At 41.0% G+C, this 22,255-nt stretch overlaps 1 long non-coding RNA gene across 1 annotated transcript in view; it reads left to right on the top strand.

Annotated features, from left to right (window-relative positions):
- The window catches only part of LOC140648852 (uncharacterized), a 170,110-nt gene that overhangs the window by 89,831 nt on the left and 58,024 nt on the right, over positions 1-22,255 (top strand). The window contains exon 2 of the long non-coding RNA XR_012041356.1: positions 7,698-7,913. This is a non-coding gene — a long non-coding RNA (uncharacterized lncRNA). The remainder of the gene's footprint in view (positions 1-7,697; positions 7,914-22,255) is intronic.

Genomic DNA, 22,255 nt, shown 5'->3' with positions numbered 1-22,255 from the left:
GAATCAAGGTTAAAATTGACAAATGACCCTTACAAAAGGCTGAAGTAAATGAGTAGCACCAGTCACCTGAGGATGTTGATGTGGCCAGAATCCCAGCGGAGGTACCTGTTTTGCAGCATGGACACCTCTCTCTAATGAATGTATTGTTACTGCTAGTTTTTATTTTCTCTTTAGGCAGAAGTAAAGCGTAATTGTAAGTAAAAGAGCCGTGCACATTGCTCTTTCCATAATCCTTGTGCTATGAACTATTTTTTCCCCATAGGCTATTAGTGTCTTTGAATAAGTATCTAGTTCCTTTCAATAAACACTGTGCGTCTGAAGTTAAAGTGGCTACTAGTAACTAAAGTGACAGCTACTCAACTCCTAGCATCAAAAAGAAGCTTGTTAAACCTGAAGATGTCACATCATTTTCGTAGCTGCATTTCTGAGCTCTAGGAGACTCGAGTGCCGTATTTTCTAGGCAGAAACAGGTAGTCAACTAGGGTGTTTATTCATTGAAGGTCAGGCTTTTGTATTATGAAACTTCTAGCAGATGTGATAAGCAGTAAATTGCAGATCTATCACCTTTTCTTTTCTATCTTTTTTCTTTTTTTTTTTTTCCCAGTGAGCATGTGTGTGAAATCAGCAGAATACTGCCTGCATTTGATTTATGGCCCACTTTTGACCAACTCTTATCAGGTTCCCACAAGCCCTTTTCTGATGCAGCTCATGTCTGAATGACAATAGACAACCAGTGCCATTATGCTCCAAAATCCCTCTCTGCATTCTAGACACCTAAGATTACATCTGGGCTATTGATTTATTACCCCCCCCCGCCTTTTTTTTTCCCCACAGGGACCAGTTTGTTCAGCCTGAACAAGATAGACTATTATTAAACTGAGCAAACTACTCCATGTGAACTTGGTAAAGAAATAATCATTTGCAACCACCTTTCTAACCACCCAGGTTCATAAAGAAATGTAGGTGTTGAAATATTAAGACTGTTTATATATAGGTCCCACCATTCGTGTTTGTTCAGATTATATATAATTTATATACATGAAATGAGACCCAACAGGCATTCTGTTGTGTTGGACATTATAGGCATATTGCCTAAAGCACCGCAGTATTACCACCCAATGTACAAAACCCAAATTATTACAAATCTGCGTTATAGAAATACCTACTGTAACACCAACTGTATCTGTGGCAGGGAGGTTTTATGACACCTTTTAGAGCCTCAGCAAAATTTATATGTTCTACCAGTAGATTTTTTTCCTTTCCTTTTTTGGGGAGGGAGAGGAAGCTATAAATTCTACAGTACGTTGGATTTTTATATCTCCTAAAATGTACTGTGCTGGATTCACATTTAATATCCCTCAGCTATAGTCATCTGTGTATTTAAGTCACTAAGTGAAAAGGTACAGACAGGGCTTCTAGTTAAAGTGGTTATTTTTTCTCTCTTCTCCCCCGCCCCTCCCCTCCATCCCACAAGCACATACCTCACCCTTGCGTCTTCTTTCAGTTAAAATAACGTTACAAAAGCTGATTCACTGATTCAGGGTTCGCACGTGAACACCTCTGGCCTGCTTTCGGGAAACTCTGAGCACCATCATGCCAGACCAACAAGGTCTGCAGGTGCTCTGAGAAAAACCCAGGGCATAGCATGGACCAAACACCACAAACTGAGGCTTTCAGAGCTGTGCTCCTCCTGTCGTTGGCCATGGGGACAGATCTGCTTAACTCTTGACTAAATCTCCCATGGTTTATGTCCTACCTCAAAGGATTTATTTTATTCCACCTACTATTCAATGTGTACAAGCGTCTATCGTTGCTTGAGTCCTGTTAGACTGCACCCTGTTAGACTGTTTTTTTTTTTTTCCAGTGATGCATGTGGGCAGAAAGTATCACAGGCTGTAATTTAAGTATTTCCTTTTACTGCCTTAGCATACTGCTGATAATTTTTTTTTTTTGACATTCCTTTGTTCTCCTGTGGAGCAAAACTCTCTATCAGCAAAGAACCAGATAATGCCAGCATCAAGTGAGGAAAAATTAACTTTTATCATTTGTTACTAGATTTCTATTTTCTATGTCATTGTTTTCTCATATTTAAGAATAAAATAGTCCTCATAGAAAAAACATTTTTCAATTGAAGTTTTATAATGATTCTGTGATTCCTTCTGTGGGCTTCTATTTCTTCTCTGTCCATTCAGGGCTTGATCCTGCCAGATCCTGTGTCTGTCCAATAAAACACCTATGGATGTGCTCAACAGCATTTGGAAGCTCAGACATCCATAAATGCTTTTAAATATTGTAGTATTTCTGTTTAAAGAGGGCTAGTCGACAGGGTGTCTGAGCAATGCCTACCACTGAGGCCTTTTAGAAAGTGAAGAGGATTTTTCCTGTGAAAATCATGCCTTTTCAATTAAAATCTAGTTGAGCATCTAAATATTGGGATGAGAAAAGGAACTGCATAATGCTGAGTGTGATTAACCAAGACTTTATGCAGGAGGGAAGAAATAAGTTACACAAATACATAAATCAGAGTTTCACAGACCCATGGATTGCATTGCTATAGGTAGCAGAGGGCACGCCAGCTCTGAAAGGATACTGGAGAGTTACAGTAGTTTCTGATTGGAGTAGGGAGAATAATTAATGGCAGATGGAAAAGGATGAAATGTTTTTTCCTCAGAATGGAGCAAGTAAGAAGGGATGTGAAGGCAGCACAAAACAAGAAGTGGAGAGTCAAGCAAACTGAAATATGGCAGGCTGAAAAACCCAAAAGGGAACACTTTTTCCCGTAATGTGTAACTCAGCTGGGAAATCCTGTGCTTCTGTTCAACTGAGAACAAATCAAATTTTAGAGAGAGATAACCAAATTTATAGCAGTAGTCCATGCTACAGCAGGAAGAGCAACGGCAAGGTCATTAGAAATGCACTGCATCGAGCCTTCAGTTGCTGGGTGTTTGGGGGTTGAGAGGGACAAATAGCCAATAACTATAGGTCGCAGAGTTGCACTTTGAAACCTGGGTCTGGCCTCAAGATACTAGCTTGCACGGACTGTTGCTCTGATCTAGTATTGCAGTTTCTTTGCTTTTATCATTAAATTAAATGTTTTATAAAAGTTTGGGATAACTGGGGTATTGGATGTCCTGTGCAGAATGTCTTTCCCAGTCTCTCTACGTCATGCTTCACTGTTGTATGGAGGAAACAGAAATCACAGCAATGCAAACAAGCCAAAAAAGATTTAAGTCTTGACTAAGCTGACTGTCACTTTTGTGACAGTCACTTGCTGTTTGGAGTAAGCTCTTCCAAGTCTTTCCAGCCTGCATTACAACTGTTGTTTCATTTGCATCTCGGTGTCGCCAGAAAAAGCAGTGGCAGAAACCTGCTCTGGGTAAGCCAGATCTCGAGTTTTTCTGGCTTCATGGAGGACCTTTTCCTCTGCCATAGAAAATTCCCCCCTTCCCTTATTGCAGTTGACTTGAAATTGTGATTTATTTGTCTAAAGGCATTTCCTGGTTTCACTTTATTTTGGAGCAGAAACCTACTTTCTTCCTTTTAGCTCCTGGTGTCTTCTACCCTGGAATACAGACACCATCCTGCACAAGCACTGGCTTGCATAATGCAGCTTCAGATAAAGGTCATAAGCGGTCTTATTTGGAAATTAATTCAAATAAGAAAGAGAACGAGCCAAAACCAAGCCTCTACTGGGCATGTTAATAATGTCATTTGTTTACAGAGTGTAAGATCACTGCTAGAGGACATCCCGAATCATTGGCTGTTGCCCTTAGTGTTTGCCCTTGGGTGTCCCTGTTGTGAGGGAAGTAAGTCCAAAGGTCAGAGAGTCTCTGCTGGACCAACACTGCCTGAAGATAGCTATTCATCTTCTGGAAACCCAGGCTGATATTTTGAAAGATCAATCTTAGGATTTTGATGCCTAAAAAAAAAGTAGATGGGATTCACTTCATTCCATGGACTAGTTCCAGTACAGTCATTGGCACTGCAACCAGGAGGAATTAGTGCTGCAGTTCTTGAACACTAACCAGGAAAAACGAGACCATTGTAATGTCAGAAGAGTGTGGCAGTAGATCAGAACTGGTGTTTGGGGGCTGTGACTGTGGTGCATGTGACAGGAAAGCCTGGCGGCATGTGTTTCAGTTGTGCTTATTTCTTACACATGTAAAATCTGTGTGGGTTGGGGTTTGGGGTTTTTTTGAGCAGTCTTCAATCCAGTATTTGCAGAAATATTCCCCACAGAAAACATATTTGTTTTAATGCTCCTCTCAAACACACACAAAAGGGTGTGAGAAGGCACAGTCAAAATATAATCTTTAAGAAATGGTGTTTGCTGTACAGGCAGGCAGAGCTTGCGTAGCTCCATGCAGAACGTATGCCGAGTTTCAGCAGGTAGCAGGTAAAAGAGCAAACAAATAGGGAGCCATATTGTCAGCCATGCTGAAAAGTGCTCTGATGCCCTTTCCTAAGCATTTTCTCATCAACAACAACAAAATCAGATGTTTCTATCAGAAACATGAATAGCACAAACACATGGCTCTTGGCTCTTTCCTTCAGTAAGTAGCAGCAGCAATTAGTTAGCTCTTGGAACATGTTGCATCTATAGAGAGAATTTTAAACCCTCACTTTTTTTTTTTTTAAATTTTTAACAGTATTCCTGGACAGTTCAGCAGCATCAATGATGCATGTTTAACGTGTGGAAGAAGCTGGCATTCTGGCTTCGGCAGCAGGTACACAAAGGCTGTCCTCCCACAAGTTCAGTTGCAGTTTTGGCTTAAGAGAGCACATTTCACTTATTACAGCGAATAAAGAGCAGAGGATATTCAAACACTCTGCGAAGGTCTCCTGGCTGCAGTTATGGATAGTAGGTAGTATTTATGCTCCATTTTGTATGCTTGTCAACAGCTCTTTGTGTCGGACTTCTTTTTCTTTTTTTTTAATGCAGGTTGTCCTCAGGAAAGTAATGAAAAGGAGTGAACATCAGCTGCCATAAAGTGTTACGTTCTCTTTAGTATAAATCATCATCCTGAAGTTCATTAACCTTAATACAGTTTAGTCTTTATGTGTCATCAGTTGAGCCCAAGCCTTCCAGATGAGTCATTCACTATATGCTGGATTTGTGGGGGCAAGCTAATTTTTGCATATAATGAACATTATGCATAGGCCTCGCTCCTTCTGCGCTCTGCTCATTGAATTGAAACTGCATTTGTTGAACTGAGAAGGTGTTGTGAGAAAAGCAGGATTGTGACAGCCTACAAGAAGAGGAGGAACCAACTCCAGAGGAAAAGTCCACCATGGCATGATGGCAAGGGTGCCAGTGGAGTGGTGTAACAGCCCTGATTCTCTTTTTCCTTTTGCACCAGTGTGTAAGTCAGGAATTGCCCTATTGTAGCAAAAGGAAGCATGTAGTTGAGAGGAATGTCCCCAAATATAGCACGCATGCAACCTGGCCTGTCCACAAAGCAATGCAGATGTATGGGCTCCGGCCCAAAAGTGAGTGTTGGTGAACATTGAGCAAGTCGGGGCGTCCCGAGGGATGACAGCAGAGCTCAGCCAGTGTCCTCAGCAGCCACCTTAGCACACCAGCTGCTTTGCCAATGTCCCATGCTGCCCAAGGGACATCATCAAGGGGTGATTTTAAGGAGGAATGTAAAGCAGGATAATATAGCCAATGACCTTGTGGATTTTTACAGGGAACTCATCCATTGCCTAGGGGCTGGCATGCCACAGAAGGTGCTCGTTGGAAGGTTTGACAAATGGGTGGTGGAGACTGGCACTGTGCGTGGAGCAGAGGCAGGGGTTGATGTAGTGTGTATGAGATGAAAGATGAGGACAGGGCTAGGTCAGGAAGAACATTGTATCTTGGGCAGTTGTCTTTTCCACTGTCCAAATTCCACATAATCAGTTTTTCCATCTCCTCCAGTAAATAAAAGGCATTTGTAATTCATGGTTTTAAACACTATTTTCTGTTTCTGCTACTTTGTGGATTAAAAAAAATACCTGAACATGTACAGACAGAGATATAATAGAAGAAAATAAAAATCCCTCCGTAGCTTCAGGTCATCACTCTTTTGGCTGTGTGAAGCTCACCTATTGACAGAAATCATCTACCTCCAGCTGATCTTACTTCTCAGCCAAGGTCTGAAAGTCTGTCACCTCCCGTCATGATCTGTCATACAAACATCACACACGGTGTTAACCTAGCGGTTAGAAAGATTTGTTGCAAGTTTGTTGGATCCTTTTTTTTTTAAACCACTTAATACAATGGGGGTGAATTGTCTTATAGGTTAAGGGCAGAGGCTGGGTCTTAATTTATCCCAGTAATCTGCCCAGAGTGCATGCAGGAATCCTGCAGACTGCATGAAAAGTGCTTGAGTCAGACCCTTCTCTGCTCAAGACTCAATAAGGGCATGAGTTGATCTAAACACATATATCTTCTTCTGTGCCGGGGGGATAGGAGGAGGAGAAAAAAAAAATCAATGCTGTCTCTGGCTGAATTTCTAGTTGTGTTTCACAAGGCTGTTACTTGGCTCATCTCCTTACCTCCAGACATTGCAGAATAGCCCTGCTGCATTCCCTCTGCATTGGACCGCCTGGATTTTTCTCAGAGAGGACAGGCTTGGCCTTTTTCTTCAGCTTCTGCTTCTTCTCTGTCTTGTTCTGCCCCCCCCCCCCCATTTTGCCTTCTCTAGGCTGTCACAGACTGTGCCTCTTGATGCCCTGTTCTGGTTGCTCTGATGCCTTCCTCTCCAGGGCTCTGAGTGGGCAATGCAGATGAATTATTTTCCAAAGCACAGGAGCTGCAGTATCCTGTTCTTGGCCCCTGACAAATAATGGCTTGTGCAGGCTTTGCTAGTTTGTATGAGGTCTTTAAAAGAAGAAAGAGGAAGATTGCCTGCTAAAAATCATCTTCATTTGCATGAACAAAAGTTGTTATTTGTATATGTAAGATTTTTAAAGGCTTTTTGGCAGAATTGAGAGAAATGACCCATGGGTTGTTAAATAATTTTTAAGGCCCTTGTACTATATTACAGGCACAATTCAAAAGATACGTATATCATTACAATTGGTGTTGAACTTAAACATCTTTGCTTAACATAGCTTAAGCTAGTAAACTTTTAAACGTAGTTTAAACATAGTATAAAACTTAAACATAGTTTTTTCCTCTTTTAAACAAATTCTTACTGTTTTTCCTTTGTTTTCTGAAAACTTTTCTTTTTGCTGTCACAAAACAGTCCCAACTAAAGCACTAAAAATGCTTTGAAATGTATTATAATGATGATAAGAAATCATTATGTTCAAGGTCTGGAGAGAGTGAAGTGTGGGGTTATAGTTTTGAAACCCCAAAATAAGTTGACTAAACCAAAACTCCTAATCTTTGCACCACATCATCTATCGTATGGAAGAATCAATCAGCTGTATTGACATCTCTCCATTAACTAGTTTGTCTTCCATCCTTGACTAGGTGAAGGGCCCATGAGGACACAGGTCCTATCCTCAGCTACATCACTGTGAACAAGACTGGGGCCAAAGTAATGTTTGAAAAGTTTTATTTTATTTGTAGAACAAATGTTTTCACCCAGCTGTAGCACAGTCAAACAGTGTGAAGGAAACATTACAATACCCCTGTCTATTTATCTGTGTTTTCATAAGGTCACCCATCACCATGGTATCTAAGTGTCTGTCTTCTTTCCTTTAAGGGTCCTGGTCAGGAGTTGAAAATAAGGAAAAGAGAGGAAGAAAACCACAAAGAAAGAGGCATATGAAAAGTAAAAAAATACAGAGCTGGAGGTGAACCTAAACACTCAGAGGTAATTTGCCTTGAGGAGCAAGAACCCTTGAGACCTATGTGTAGACTTTGGAAAAAAGAATCTGTGAACAATAGTAAAGGCTATGAACGTGCTATTCTCTGACAGGTATGTAAACCTTAAGATTAAAATAACAGCTTCAAAAATCCTTCTGTCAGAGTGAGTTTGCTTTAGCTGGTCTGGGTTTCAGGGGAAGTATCACAAAGACAATATATATCAAGTGGAGATAGCAAAGGAAAATTCTGTGTGAAATTTCTAAACAGGTTGGTCCTTGAAGCATATTCTCTGTAGCTTGACAAAGTTATCATGACATTAAAATAACATTATATAAAATCAGGTAATTAAGGATTAGAACTAGTGGATTTTTAAAATATTTTTTTCTACATATGTTGAATCATCTCAAAGTTAAATTTCATACTTAAGGAAGATGAAGAAAGAGTCAGGAAGGGCACAAAATTGAAGTTTCCTTTTGTTTGTCTTTGTGTCATTTATTGTTTTGATTTGAAAATATTTTCACCAACAATTCTGACAAACCCAATACTCCTTACATCACAAAGTAATTGGGAAGGGTTCCTTAATAGGCCTTTAAAATTTTGTCTTAGTTTAGCAATATATTTCCACTCTGTCATGTTTTGTTTATTTGGTTTTTCTGTACTTGACTTACGTTCATGGTGATACCAAGGAGAGGATGGCAGGTATTTCAGTCACATGTCTGTTACCCAGTCTCCCTCTGTGCATGCTGCCCTGGAAATTGTGTTGTGAGAAACAACATTGTGCTTTAGTGGTGTAAGTCTGCGATCATGGTGCTGCTCATGGAGAAGAGGTGGGAGGGTGGGGGCAGCCAAGTGAGCTCACCTCCATCCCTGGGGTGGGAGCCCTACCTGCTTCAAGTGTGCAGACCTTAGAGTTAAGAGATGTCTGAAGAGGATGGTGATGATAGGGAGTTACATGTGTCTTGCTTTGGTTTATTTTCCCAGTTCGATTAAATATGAATGCCTCTGAATATCAACTGTATGTATGCTAATTACATCCCTTCAAAAAACGCAAGCCATTAACCGAACTCCTTTTTGCATACTGTAAAGAAGTAAGAGAATTCTTAACTGCAGAAAGCAGGCATGATGTACATGAAAGGAGTGAAATTATTCAGCATGTGCTCATTGATACTTCTTTAAACAGCAGCTTCCTCCTCCCAGAAATCTTCCTTGAGGTTTGCAGATGACCACATGTAATGATGTGGTTTCTTGTCACTAGTAATAGCTTTGTGAGGCAGCAATATGTGGTGCAAGATCTTATTACTCAGTAAGTGGCATTTAACTGACTTAGTTACCCCAAAAGCTAATTGCTCGCTTGTATATATTGCCACACCTTCCAGCAATACTGTAGACTTCAAGAAGCCTTTAGCAAAACTTTCAGCTGCTGTCAGGCCACGTTCCGGTCAGGTATAAGGCCCACTGGAATCAATGGCTGGCTTATACTGTGAAGCAAAGTAGACTGAAAGGTCAAATTCTCAAAATCATCTCATGAACTTTGACATTTACTTTGACAAATCCCATGCCTCCATATATGGCCACTGGTTCAGCAAGCTAGTTAGATCTATGACCATCTTAGAAAGATGTGAGTCGTTGCACTGACTTCAATGTGGTGACTCGCATCCTTCACCAATGTCCGGTAAGCTGCCCCTCTCAGTTGGCTCTTTCACTCCAACAGGCTGTTGAGGCGGCCTGTCTGCGGTTTCAGTTGTTTATTAAAGGCAAGTGGGTCATGATGATGGATTGTGTTTTGTCTGCCTGCTTGGAAAGTTTGACCCCAAATATTGGGATCTCTGTGTGGTTCTTCTCAATGAAGAACCTTTCCAGAAATACCTGTCCTGTAGATTCTCAAACAGGAACGGTACAATTATTTATTTGTTTTAATTGTTGTCTCCTTATTTCAGTTTGTATGTACCCCTTCTACGCAATGAACTTCATCGCAAATTATACTATTGGTCTATTATATCCAAATAAGTGTTCACAGTTGTTCCTCAGATTTGTAATTTGTGCATGTATATCAGAGAATCATAAAAATCAGAGACGGAAAAGTTCTTCTGCATTAGATCATCTCATCCCTGCCCTTGCCGACACAAATTTTTTCCCCCATACAGTATATTCTCTAGCGCTTTGTCCGGTCTAGCTTTAAGTAGATTAAATATGGTACTTTCTCACTGCCCTGTCAGAAGCTGTTGGAGAGGCTTGGAGGTAATTGACACTGGCACCCTTTGAAGGTGTGTTGTGGACCTTACCACACTTGTCATTTGTATCCAAACACGGTGCTTTCCTCCAGCTGTCATGAGTATTGTGTGGCCATAATTCTTTCAGACCCGGCATACAGCCTGTGCTGAACACCTACAACTAAGATGGAACAAAAGAAATGAAAATGTGGTTTTGGTTTCTTTTTGGCAGACAGTGTACATAGGGTTAATTCTTTTGAGCAGCCCAGAGGTGAAATAGTAAGGTGAAGGCCTCAGGAATATTTTGTTGATGAAAACTAGTGGTATTGAGATATGATGTGCTTGTCTGCACATGAAGCTTTTTCCTAGATAGAGAGGTATATTTTATAGGGTTCAATTAATAACTACATTTGAAATACCAACTGTCTGCTCTCATGACACGGAAAGCGGATTTAGCCAAACAGTGAGTGCTTTTGAAGAACACTACTGATAAGATACACATTTAAGTGAAGTAGTAATAATGTTTGGAGTTTCCTTTTTTCCTCAAGGAACCCACCAAGTGTTTCACTCGGTCCCTGCTCAAACTGTGCTTGCTCAAAGCACAGGTACAGCGCAGTTGCTTTGGGGCTGGGACGAGCGTACTGCTCTGTGGCGTGACGAAATATAGGACAGTCATGACGTAAAGTCAGTAGTAACCTGCAGAGGCCCTTGTATTCAGACTCTAATTCTTGAACTGTTCTGTTTCTGCCGAAAGATGTTGACGCACCAGTGTGAACAGAAAACAAAGGGTCTTAGCTAATCTCTTGGTTTGAATGGTTTCTTTCTCCTCTCATTGTCACCAGAACCCTGACTTGTAAGTCTGCCAGCCATAGACCTATAAAGCCATGAATCTCTAAGTACAATTCTCCATCCAGATCACTGTCATTACTCATTTCTATAGCTTTCAGATAGGGGAATACTGTCCTTTGGTGTAGCCTCTTCACTTAATACTTTTCCTCAACTCATATTGAAGGTTCTTGATGCAGGGCTTATTCATAGCACTCTCACTGGTTGCTGTTACTGCCTCTGAGTTCATGAATCCCAAACTGAGATCACATAATATAGCCCAGTGTTCCTTGCACGTGTAGCACCACATTAAAATGCCATTTTAAGGAATTAATATTTTATTTATAAATACTTATAAATATTTATTATAAATGAGGCTTTAAATAGCAGCTCATGAGAAAACAATCTATTACATTTGTATTAAAACATGTTCAAATGTTTAATTGTAAGAGAGAATATTCAGCTGAACTGTAAAAAAAATGCATCGCAGTGCCCTGCTTTGGCCAGTTCATGTCAGGCTGCCACATTCAGCTGAGAAGGTGGATTTCGTTTTGTTCCACACTAAAGCCAAGAAACCAAACTCTGGTGATTTAGGGCCCTGCTAAATACTTCACATTCTTGTCTTACTTGGGCAATACTTCTGTTTGAGACTCTGGGCCAAATGCTGCTCTTGAAATCCCCTATGTGACTCATGTGGCTGAGGAGGAGTTTTGCTGGATTTGAAAGATGAGTTTTTGCACCTACTGGCAAGCCCACTGCTGAAAATGGGATTAATCCTCCTGACTCCAACCGTGGGCTTTATAACTGGCCCTGGAGGGACCTGTGCTTTGCTGACCCATAAATCAGAGTTCTGACTCCACTGGAGCCATCTTCTATTCGGTAGGGATCCTCACTTCCAGCACACCACTTAAAGTGGTTGTGTTCCCCTTTTCTGTAAAGTCTTTCTAGGAAAGTATGGAGGCACAGCCTTCTTGGGCTGTTTCCCCAAAACTTTACACCCTTTAGGACAAGCAGGTATTTGGCTAAGATCTCCCCCCTTCATACTATGGGGCTGAAAACAGGATAGTTTTAAATATAAAGAATAATATAAAATAATAATATAATCAAAATCATCATCATGACTCTGGTAACTGTTTTATATCTTTACCTTGAACCAGAATGACCAAACGTCTCTGATTAAGTATCCTACAGAAGCATTTAAATTCAGCAATTTTAGTAGTTCTTAACAGCTCCCGTTGATGGTATTATTTTTCATTGGGAAGAAAAATGGTTATTGCTCACATTGACCTCCAGTAAATCTTGTCACCCAGCCCATACCCTAGTCTCGAAATATAATTAAAGCACTCTGTTTTGATAATAGTGACTTACAAAAGTGTAGGAACTAGTATTTACATTTTCTCTTTTTATTGCTCTTAAGTTTAGTATGAAAAGAAAGGTAATGCAACTGAATTACCTTAAATGGCCATGACTGATTTATTTCTGTCTAAGAGTGTTGTAGTTTACATACATCAAAGATTTTTTTTTTTTTCTAGGATTACCTCAGTGTTTGATTGGCCTTTTATTTTTTTCACTGTGGTGATTTTAAATTCAATCCACAGTGTAAGCACCTTCAGAGGACCGAAGCAGTTGTTTTTACCCCATGTGAAAAAAAAGTGACTAAACAAATAAATAAAAATCAGATTTGCAGCCATATATTTCTGAGAACTGCTGCTCATAATATTTTGTGTTGTTGTAGCAACATGTGCCTCATCTATATTTAGTTTAATAGCTGCTTTTGGAATATTGCAAGCTAGTACAGTATATTATCAAGTGGTTTGAATGACATCATAACCTATGAGTGTCATCTCTTGTGGGTTATAAAATCCTCCCAAACCCTCCGTTTGTATTAATGGCTTGTAATATAATTTTAAACCAGGTATTATAGTTTACAGTGGAAGGATAAAAATTCTGGCCTGCCTCGTACGGCGCACTGGGGGAAGAAGAGGGCAGAGGAAAGTCTTTCCCACCCTACTCATGTGTGGACTGGGTGAGATAGGCAGTATGGTGCTTACTGGGCTTAGGTTTTGCTAGTGGGCTAGGAGAAATTTGTCAGTCTCTAGGGAGTATTTTAGGTGGTCCCTGCCCACACTGAAGAACTCGATCTTGTGAAGAAGTTTGGTTTTGGGACAGAAACAACACATCGGCCGCACCCCATCTTTTGCACGTTGCCCTACACCTATAAGAAGGGTGGAGAAACCTGCCATATGTTCTGTGCCTCGTGTTCTCTACCCCATGATAGAGAAGAGGCAATCAAATTACTTGTTAAAGATGCTGTGCGTTCTCAGTCGCCTTGAAACCAGCTCGTCCCACCTTCTCTCAGTTGCTGAAGATATAGCTAATGAGTCATCTTGACTTCTGCTGTAGTCAGCGGAGAGAGATGGGTGTCCCTGTTGGGCAAGTCATCCCATGGGATGCACTCAAATGCATAAGACAGGGCATGTTTCTCGCTGGAGGTGTGTGCCTCTTTCCATTGATGATTGAGGTACTACGTTAAACTGAGCTGAGAGCCTCTCAACTAGTGTCGGTGGGTGGGATGAACCCCGTATCTTCATACCAAGTCCGGATGTTTTCGCAGGGAATGTGGAGTAGCATCTTCAGTGATTTGATGGGAGTCCCTTGGTGGAATTCTGTCTCTTGTTTATTATAGAGGAATATATTTCTATTTCCTATAATCCTATTTTATACAGGAGGCCTCCTTACAAGGTCATATTAGCTGCTTGTTGGGGAATCTGTGGCAGGTATGTATCTTCACTGAACTGAAAGAGAAGTGGAAATCTCAGGGAGTGTTGTGAATCCACAATTTAAGCCTATGCTTCTATGGAAACTGTAAGTGTACATGGGTCACTGGCCACTGTTATGGCCCTATAACACTCGCTAGATTGTATGATTCTCAGAGTAATTAAACATGCCATATGTTGCCCCTGTTGCCACAAAAGGGTCTCCCTGTATTTTGGAAGGGAATAGACTGCTATGAAAAGACTGCTGTGGATATTGTTGACCTCTTTGCATGGCTCTGCGGTTCTGCGTCTTCCCCCAAATGCCACCCACCATCAGCACAGAGTGTTTCCTGATGCTAAAGTGAGACATAAGATATGTTGATAAATACATTTCAGTCTAATAAAACTGCAGCCATCCTCATGGCAAACAAATAAAGCATCTTGGGATAAGTAGGGGTATGCAAGGTGTACAATGCAAAGTTGCCTTATTCCATAGCATAAGAGTAAATTGTGAAAATTCCTGGTAGAATAAACTTGATGTTTATTGCATACGCTGAGGCTCAAAAACTGCTTCTTCTGTTTGTAGTGAAAGATTTAGTGTCATATACATAATTTTTATGCTGCATTATTTGTCCTGGTGTAAATTTAGAAGCATGTTTGTTTTTTAAAAAATTGTTTGCACACAGATATAATTTTTTTTATCCCTGAAATGTTCACCATAAATAGTTCAGCTGCTGTAATGTTCTGCCACTAGAAATGATCAATAAAACGTTATTAAAATGTACAGTCCATGCATATCTAATTCCACTTACCCACATGTTACCTAATTACAGATTTTAATCGCTTTCCCTCCACCCCTGAAAACCTGCTTGGCGATGTGAGTGTATTGAAAATGTGTGAAGAAATTCACCTTTGCTTTCAAAGAAAAGAAAAGAAATTAGGTGTAATGTGCCCAAAAGGTTAAATTTATCATGCTGGGAAGAGAACTGCATATCACAGAAGCTCTGGATATTTTTGGCATTCAACTTCTCCCACCCCCCTCCCCGTCTTTAATCACACCCAGAATGCAGTGCTTGTAAACTGTACTGATGTGTCAACTGTCCTCTATTTATTACATCTTATGCTTTAAATATCACCTCTGACAAACAAAAGAAAAGCAAATGTTCCTAAATTTCCTGAAGGGCTGAAACATCAAGCCCGGATTATTATTGTTTATGTCTCAGCTTTAGCAGCTCCAATGTCTCCATGGTCTGCTGTGCGCCGTGGTTGGCAATGATGGATGACCATTACAGCAGCTTATTGGAAATGGCTTGATTTATAACCTGTTCTCCCGCCTCAGTCTAATGGCTTCATTTCTTTCCTCCAGTGCGTGATGCCACAGCCAAGGTCATTGCGCCAATGGCCTTTTGTTGTTAGTTTGCTGATGACCACTGTGCCCGAGAGTCGGCATGCGGGGAGGGCGAGGGGGGGGACGACACAGCCAATCTTTACGTTTTATTTTTTTTTCCCTCTCAGCCCCGATAACTGCAGCAGAACAGTAGATTAAATGCTGTCTTCTATTTGCTTCCTGTGCTTGCCAGACAAGGGGCTGCTTTATGATCCTCACTGGGAAAGTCTATTACTCACATCTACTTTAAATGACCAACATCAAATATATACAGCTCCCATTAAAGCTGAGATCAATAAAAATGCCATTAAGATAGTAAAAGTTGCTGATATTAGTGAAGCCCCCAAACAAAATATTTGATTTTCTTTCAGGTTGTTAGTGAGATGGAATACGAACATATAAGAGAAAGGAGAGAGGGCCATGCCCGTGGTCAATAATTTATCTCTGAGATTCATTCAGCCTCTCACCCAATATTTCCCTCCTGTCTATTGATTCCTCATCATTATTTGTCATAAGCTGTCCTAACTCAAGGAGAAAATATGCCCTCCATGTCCAAGGGGAGTCATACCTGAAGAAATAGAAAGGAATTTCATTAAAAGCAAGAAAGGACTGCCTTGGCTTTGAGAAACTCCAGCAGAAACTTACACAGACTTGTGTTATGTATAGGTTTTTGTGGGTTTTTTTGAAAGTGGCGTTTGAAGCCCATTAGACAGTGCCATGACAGAAAACGCCTAAACTTTGAAGCAAGTTGCTTTGATTACATTTTGTTACCAAGGAGCTGTGTTTGGCCCTGAATGAAAATGGGCCTATTAAAAAAAAAAAAAAGAAAGAAGACTAAAAAGCCAACTTTGTAAGTTATTTCCAGCGATGCTCTCCTGAGCCACGCTGAATCTGGAGGTGGAAGTCTCCTTCAGGAGGTTGCAAGGATTTGGCACCAGCAGCCTGGCCATCAAAACAAAGTACAAGCGATGGTAATATAATCATTAAGATAAACTGTAGCCCAAACGGTAAAAGCATGAGTCGCAAAATGGAATTAAATTTTTAAGTATGGTTATTTGCTAAGAGGCTGTTTAAAACAGGCAATATTTTAAGTTAATGAGACCCATATGTTTTATGGTATGTCATTCAACTGCTTTCTTTGGAAATGGCTTGGAACAATAGCTTTCATGCTTACTTTGTAAAATCCAGAAAGGATAGTGATTGGGAAGTGCGTGTGTGGAAAAAATCTGCAAGGCATAATGATGCATGTCTAGGAAGTGTCATCTGTACGTTGGTATATTGTTACCTTGAAAAGTGAGTTTATCTCCACATGCTGTGGCAGAGTATCTTGCGTTTTTCTCTCCCCCCTCCCCCCTTTTTTCTTTTGGCGATGGGAAGCTTCTTAGGAGGGCACATTAAATAGGGATAGATTTGCTAATGGAGCTTTTGCAGACTTCTCAAGTGATACTTCTGTGCTCGCCAAAGGAGATCAAACTTGCCTTTGATATTGTTTGGGGTTTTTTTGCCGGGGTGGCTGCAACTCTGGCACAGATAACGGGGAGGGACGGAGCTGCCTCCCTCACCCCATGCAATCCTTCGTCCTGTACAGGAGCAGGCGAGCGGTGCAGAATTTCAGTGGCCAGGGCAGAAAGCTGTTGGGCCCTACCCTAGGGCACATGAAGATCCTTGTGAAGTAAACACACACCTGGCTTCACTGTGATTATTTTCTCCCCTCTCTTCTCCTTCTACATCCATCTTTTATAGGTATTGCTCTGATCAAGCCCACTGTAGCTCTGAGGTTCTTGACAAAAGACTTTTCTTAACCAGTTTTAAAGACCGAGTCTGTTGGAGTTAGGCTTCCCTCCTATATGCTGTTACATTTCTTGCTAGAGCACCATATTGCCTCTGCAGAAGCTGCTTGAAAAGAAAAAAAATACCTGGAATGGTTCTATTTTTTGCACGCTTTTTTGTTAATTTGCACTATTAACCAGGATAAATCATTACTGTTTTTAAGTGTCTGTGGTCACATAAATATGCACTTGTGACTCCCATTAATTCTTATCGGTCTGAAATACTGACAAAAATATATGAGCTGGGAATACCTGAGTCAAAACTGTAATTTAGTTGAGTCTTTTTAATGATACATTCTGGATAGCATCATATAACTGGTGACAGAAATAAGCCAACTCATATTCACCTAAAACAACTATTCCTTGATTCTTTTTAGACAGTCAAGAGACTTGAGAAGAATAAGAAGGAGGGTTTTGAAAAATAAAGTCTGTAATTTTTCACCTGCAGTTTGGTACCCGTGGTCAACTTCAAGGGCGGGGGGGAAGGAAAAGGAAAGAAAAGAATTAAAATCTTGGTGCGACCGATAGATTGCAGACATTGCTTTTTTTTTTCCCAGCCTGTACCAGGGAGTTAAATCTCTGCCTTCTGTCTTTTTCACCCTGAGCCAGTGAGAGCTACAAAACTGTAGATGTGAGATGAGAAGTTTGAGTGAGGCCTTGGTGTCAACTGGCCACATTGTGAAAGTGCCACAAAAGAACCTGTCTTCAGGGACTGCCTGTCCCAGCTGGTATCTCCTGACCATTGGTTTTGGAAAAGAGCGAAGCCTTGTGACACTCGACATGCAGCTTTGTATGTGGCAGGGAGAGGGGCTGGTTTAGCACAAAGTGGGGAGTGCCAAGACCCATCTGATTTTTTTTGTGAGGAGGTTTAAATGATAAATGCTTTTTTAAGTGTAGAATTAGGAGCACTAATTATGGCTGACGTATTGTTTCGTAATTTTTATTTCAAGCATTGTGCAGTGCTTGGATTTCTCCAGCCTTTGCTAGAGAGCTCTTTTTTTACTGCATAAGCAGAAAATGGCAGATTCAGAAATCAGCTGTTTCCCTAATGAATTTGGAGAAACTCACGTGGAAACGCTGACTCTTAAGGCTCATTTTTCATTAATGTGGAGGGGACTGGAGTTCTGACCATATAAAGGTAAAAGCAGGTGTTTCTCTGGGGCTATATTTGGCTTCTGCAGGGGTTACACACACGGAAAACATCTCAGGATCATTCTGTATGTAATGTGTTATCAAAGCTTTACATTATAAATCTGTTGCTTTTTGGAAATGAGAAAACAAAATGTGATGTGAGGATTGGAGGGATCAGGAACAGGTCCTGGTGGTAGCAAAGCCCTGCATTTGCTGTAACGTATTCCCTTCACTTCTCCCACTTTCTCTTATTATCTTGTTTGTTATGTGTAGCTAAATAAGCATGTAACCTCTAAGGCTATGGAGCAGATCATTAGGAGTTACTGATTAACACCACGTTTCAGTAGCAGATCCTGAGTTCTTCTTTTTACAAACTGAAGGGGTCTGGCTTTATGATTTTTTTAATTAGAGTGTAAATATTGCAGCCTCATAAACTGCTTGATTTATAGATGACAGCAAAGTTTGCACTTCGGGTAAGGACACAGGAGACTTTAGAAGTACAGTTTCAGTGCCCCTCTTTGCCCGTACAACTGTCCTGTTCTTTTGCCTTTGCTGCATTCATGCTACCAGCCTTGCTGATGATGCCTGTGTGTCGTTTCTTTAAACTGGTAGGATGACTGAAATTCCTTTTTATGTTTTTAAGCAAAAGAAGGACTCTCATACTCCACATTTTAACTGAAGAAGTCAGTGACAAAAGTTGGAATGACATTATTGCTAGTGTCAGCCAACAAGGTGAGCTTAAAAATTGATGTTCATTATGAGGATTCCAGAGGAGTTGGGCCAAATTCATCACTGAGCATTGCTGTAAGTGTCAGAGGCATGAGAGAAATGGTAAATCAAGATTGACAAAGATCCGAGGTGTCAGTGGATAATAGAAGGCTATTTCTGATATCCCTAATGCAAAGTGTTACCAGATTTTCAAGGATGGAGGATCTGTTTCATCCCAAAGAAGGAAAGTCCTGCTTTTTCTCAGGCAATCTGCAGAGCTTGGCTTCCACATGCAGCTTAAGTTAGGAAATTCACAGGCATAGGGAGCAATATTGATTTTACCTGGACTTGAATCAGCATTAATAACCAACGGGGCACCCTAAAATCCTCAGCAGAAGTTGCTCATCAGAAGCTAGGACTCACCCCGGGTGGCAAGGTATTTGGCCAACATCTCTGTTCTTGGAGCAGAGAAAGACTTTGCAAACACTGAACTTCTGTTCTTTTCCCTGTGGATCCTCCTTGCTCTGAGTCCACTACCAAACTTCTTCAGCTTGCTGTCAGCAGTGTTAAGCTTGCATGGGGATGACTCAGCCCTGGATTGCTCTCGGTGCACTAATCCACCAAGAGAGGCCTAACTCTTCACACGGGGGTTTTGCAAACCCTCCTTCCCTACTAGCATGACTTGCCTCTTTCCATCTCGCACATTCTCTGGAAACTCTATGGCCAGTACTGCCATTAGGATTTGTCTGTTGGGATTTTGGGGGGATGTATTTTGGGAAGGCTCTTCGTCACGTTGTGAGGAATTGCTCTGCCTGCCTTTTCTTACCAGTGCTGTTTTGAGGCCCCTGTACCCCTTATGCAGCCTGCCTGCACCGTGCCAGTGGCTCTGGGCTGTGGGCAGGGGCTGGAAGGAGCCAGGGCATGGTGGGTTTGCCTCTCTCTGGGCATGCAGGAGCAGCATAACCCCATATGAAAGCTCTTGGTGAGAGAGACAGAAAGCTAAGGCAGACAGTCTTGCATAATATATACTTGATTTAAGAGTGACTTTCCTGTCCCCAAATACATCGCACAGTGTCTGCAGTGCCGGGATGGTTAGGACATAGCAGATGGAGCAAAACCCCCGTTTTATTCTGCCCTGGCAGACACTCTGAGTGACTGTCTACAGTCAGCAGCTTGTGAGAAGAGTTAGAAATTCTCCTTTCTGCCCCTTAGCGGTGCCTTTCTCACTCCCCATGCTGGTCTCTTCCCTGCTCCAGCACCAGTGACCTCTCCTGTCTCAGACCAAACCACTGGGAGAGGAGGCGGCCAACTCCTACAAGCCAAGAGCCCAGCTTCAGAATTGAATGCTTTCAGAAAATGTTGGCGCTCTGTTTGCCTTCTTTTCTCTGTAGCGAGAAGACTAGAAACATAATTTTTCTTTAATGATATCCAAAATGTTCATGAACAGTGATGAAATCCAAAAACATGCCACAGTGTCAGATTCACCTCTCTCTGCTGGAACTGTACTTGTTTTACTACAGGAAGTATTTTGTGGCTCTACAGTAGCAGCCTGGGTTTGTTGCCAAAGGCCCAAATACTGAAGTTTTGGTGTTTTTTTTTTTTTTTTCATCAAACTTGTTGAAAGGCCTTTCAGTGCAAACTTGATGTCAATGGCAATTACGTATATGTTTACAGATTATGGCTCCAATCCCATCCTGGTAAATGTTTTTGCACATGGTTAAATCTGCACGTGTAATTGCCTAGAGAATAAAATCAGAAGTGGTGAACGTAGGAAGATAATAACTTGAACGGAACTGTTTTCTTGTTCCTGTTTAATTTTGAACCTATTTGACCCTTGTGAGTTCAAAAGTTCACCTCAGTCTTGACCATTATTGAGTTTGGATTCTGTTTAGGAGAAACTGTGACTGCAAGTACAGCAAAGGGTCAGAGGACAATAAATCCAATAGAATAAATAAAGTGATAAATGAAGCAGGCAGAGAGACAGAAAAGTGAAAAAATAACACATATTGGGTGAGTTCATGGTTTCTATGACGTTGAAAGGTGTTTTGCCACTGACTGCACTGGAGCTGGGATTTCTTTTCTAACACCTGGTTCAAAATCCCTGGAATTCAACCAAGATGCTTCTATTACCTGTAGTGCTCCTGTGTCACTTATAATGAGCTTTAGTCTATAGCTCTAATGCATGCTGTAGCTCCCAATAGCCTGTAGCTGCAGCATGTAGCAGCCCAGTCTTTCTGGGGTGGAAAAAAAAAAGTGAAATTACGGAGAACGGCTTTTCCTCTTCTTCCTGTTTCTCCCCAGAGGCTTCAGAGCCTCAAATGCAGTTATCTTTGCAACCCAGTTTCTTTGTGACCCAATTTCTTTTGTGTTTATTGAGCTCCTCTGTGATACAAATGAAGCTGGCACCAAATGTTTTACTACAAATTTCGTGTGAAGAAGGACTGAGAACATTTCAGTGCATGTGTGTGCCTACAGTCTTCAGTGTCCTCAGCAGAAGTTCTTGTGTTGTCAACACTGAATTTGAGCTTTGAATTGGGGTGTCCTAAAGGTGAAGCCCAGTTTGCTTTGCAAGACACATTGCATTTTTCCCTGGGCTTCCAATAAAGGAAGCAATTTGGCTCAGTGTCTTTACTTTCAAAAGCCCAGACTTACATCAGGAAAGTGCAAAAGTTATGTAGGGCCAAAGCTGCACCAGGGACGTGTAAAATGATTTAACTCTGCTGTCTGCAAAGGAACAGGGGAGATTAGTAGGACATACAGATTTGTGTGATAGTTTACAAAGCACTTCAATACCTTTTGGGTTGAGACGTCAGGGCTTATATTAATTATTTATATTTTGGTATTCTTGAGATCCCAGTACTTAATGGTTTAAATTGTCACAAATCCACCCATCATCAGCATGTAAGAGGATTTCCTACCCCCCCCCCCCCCCCCCCCCCCGCAGTAATTAAACTGAGCAGATTCCTGCTCTAATTCTGTGGAGTTTATTTTACTGGAAATTATCCACCTTCTTTCAAAAGTACAAACATTAATTGAACAGGAACATCCCAACAACTTGTAAAAAGAATTGAAAATCAAAGTTTCAAGTTTTAATATTTACTTCTAAAGCATGAAGTGTTTAAAAAGTAAGATAATTTCTCTGAATTCCTTGAGAAGTGTTTCTAGTCTGTCAAAAAGACCACACTTGATGGGTTAAGTACTTGGAAACCGAAGGAAGCGCTCCAACCATTGCAGAGAGTCCGAGGTTTTAAAGAGAGAGAGAAGTATTTGAACTGCTGCTTTCAAGTCAGGTCTGGGTATTCCAGCTCTGAGACGTTTCTTGTTGTCAGTAAACTAAAAATGGAAAGAAAAAAAAATCCAAACCCTACAAAGGAAGGAAAGTCAGAGAACCTGAGTAAGTGATGATTTATCTGATAACAAAAATCCTACTACCCCAATCATTCACGGTTTATTTCTTTGGCATGCAACATTTAAGAGAAATCCACTGAGCACTAGTAATTTCACTATTGCGAAAGCCAAATCCTTCTTTTAAACTTTTGAGACAATTTTTCCATTTACTTCTCTGCCACTCAAGCAAAGAGCAGAAATCATAAGCTCACTCATACCAG

This window comes from Ciconia boyciana, chromosome 3 (genome assembly GCF_034638445.1).
Source record: "Ciconia boyciana chromosome 3, ASM3463844v1, whole genome shotgun sequence".
NCBI classification, from domain to species: domain Eukaryota; kingdom Metazoa; phylum Chordata; class Aves; order Ciconiiformes; family Ciconiidae; genus Ciconia; species Ciconia boyciana.
Note: the sequence above shows the minus strand (reverse complement) of the source record. Positions and strands in the feature narration are given on the sequence as shown.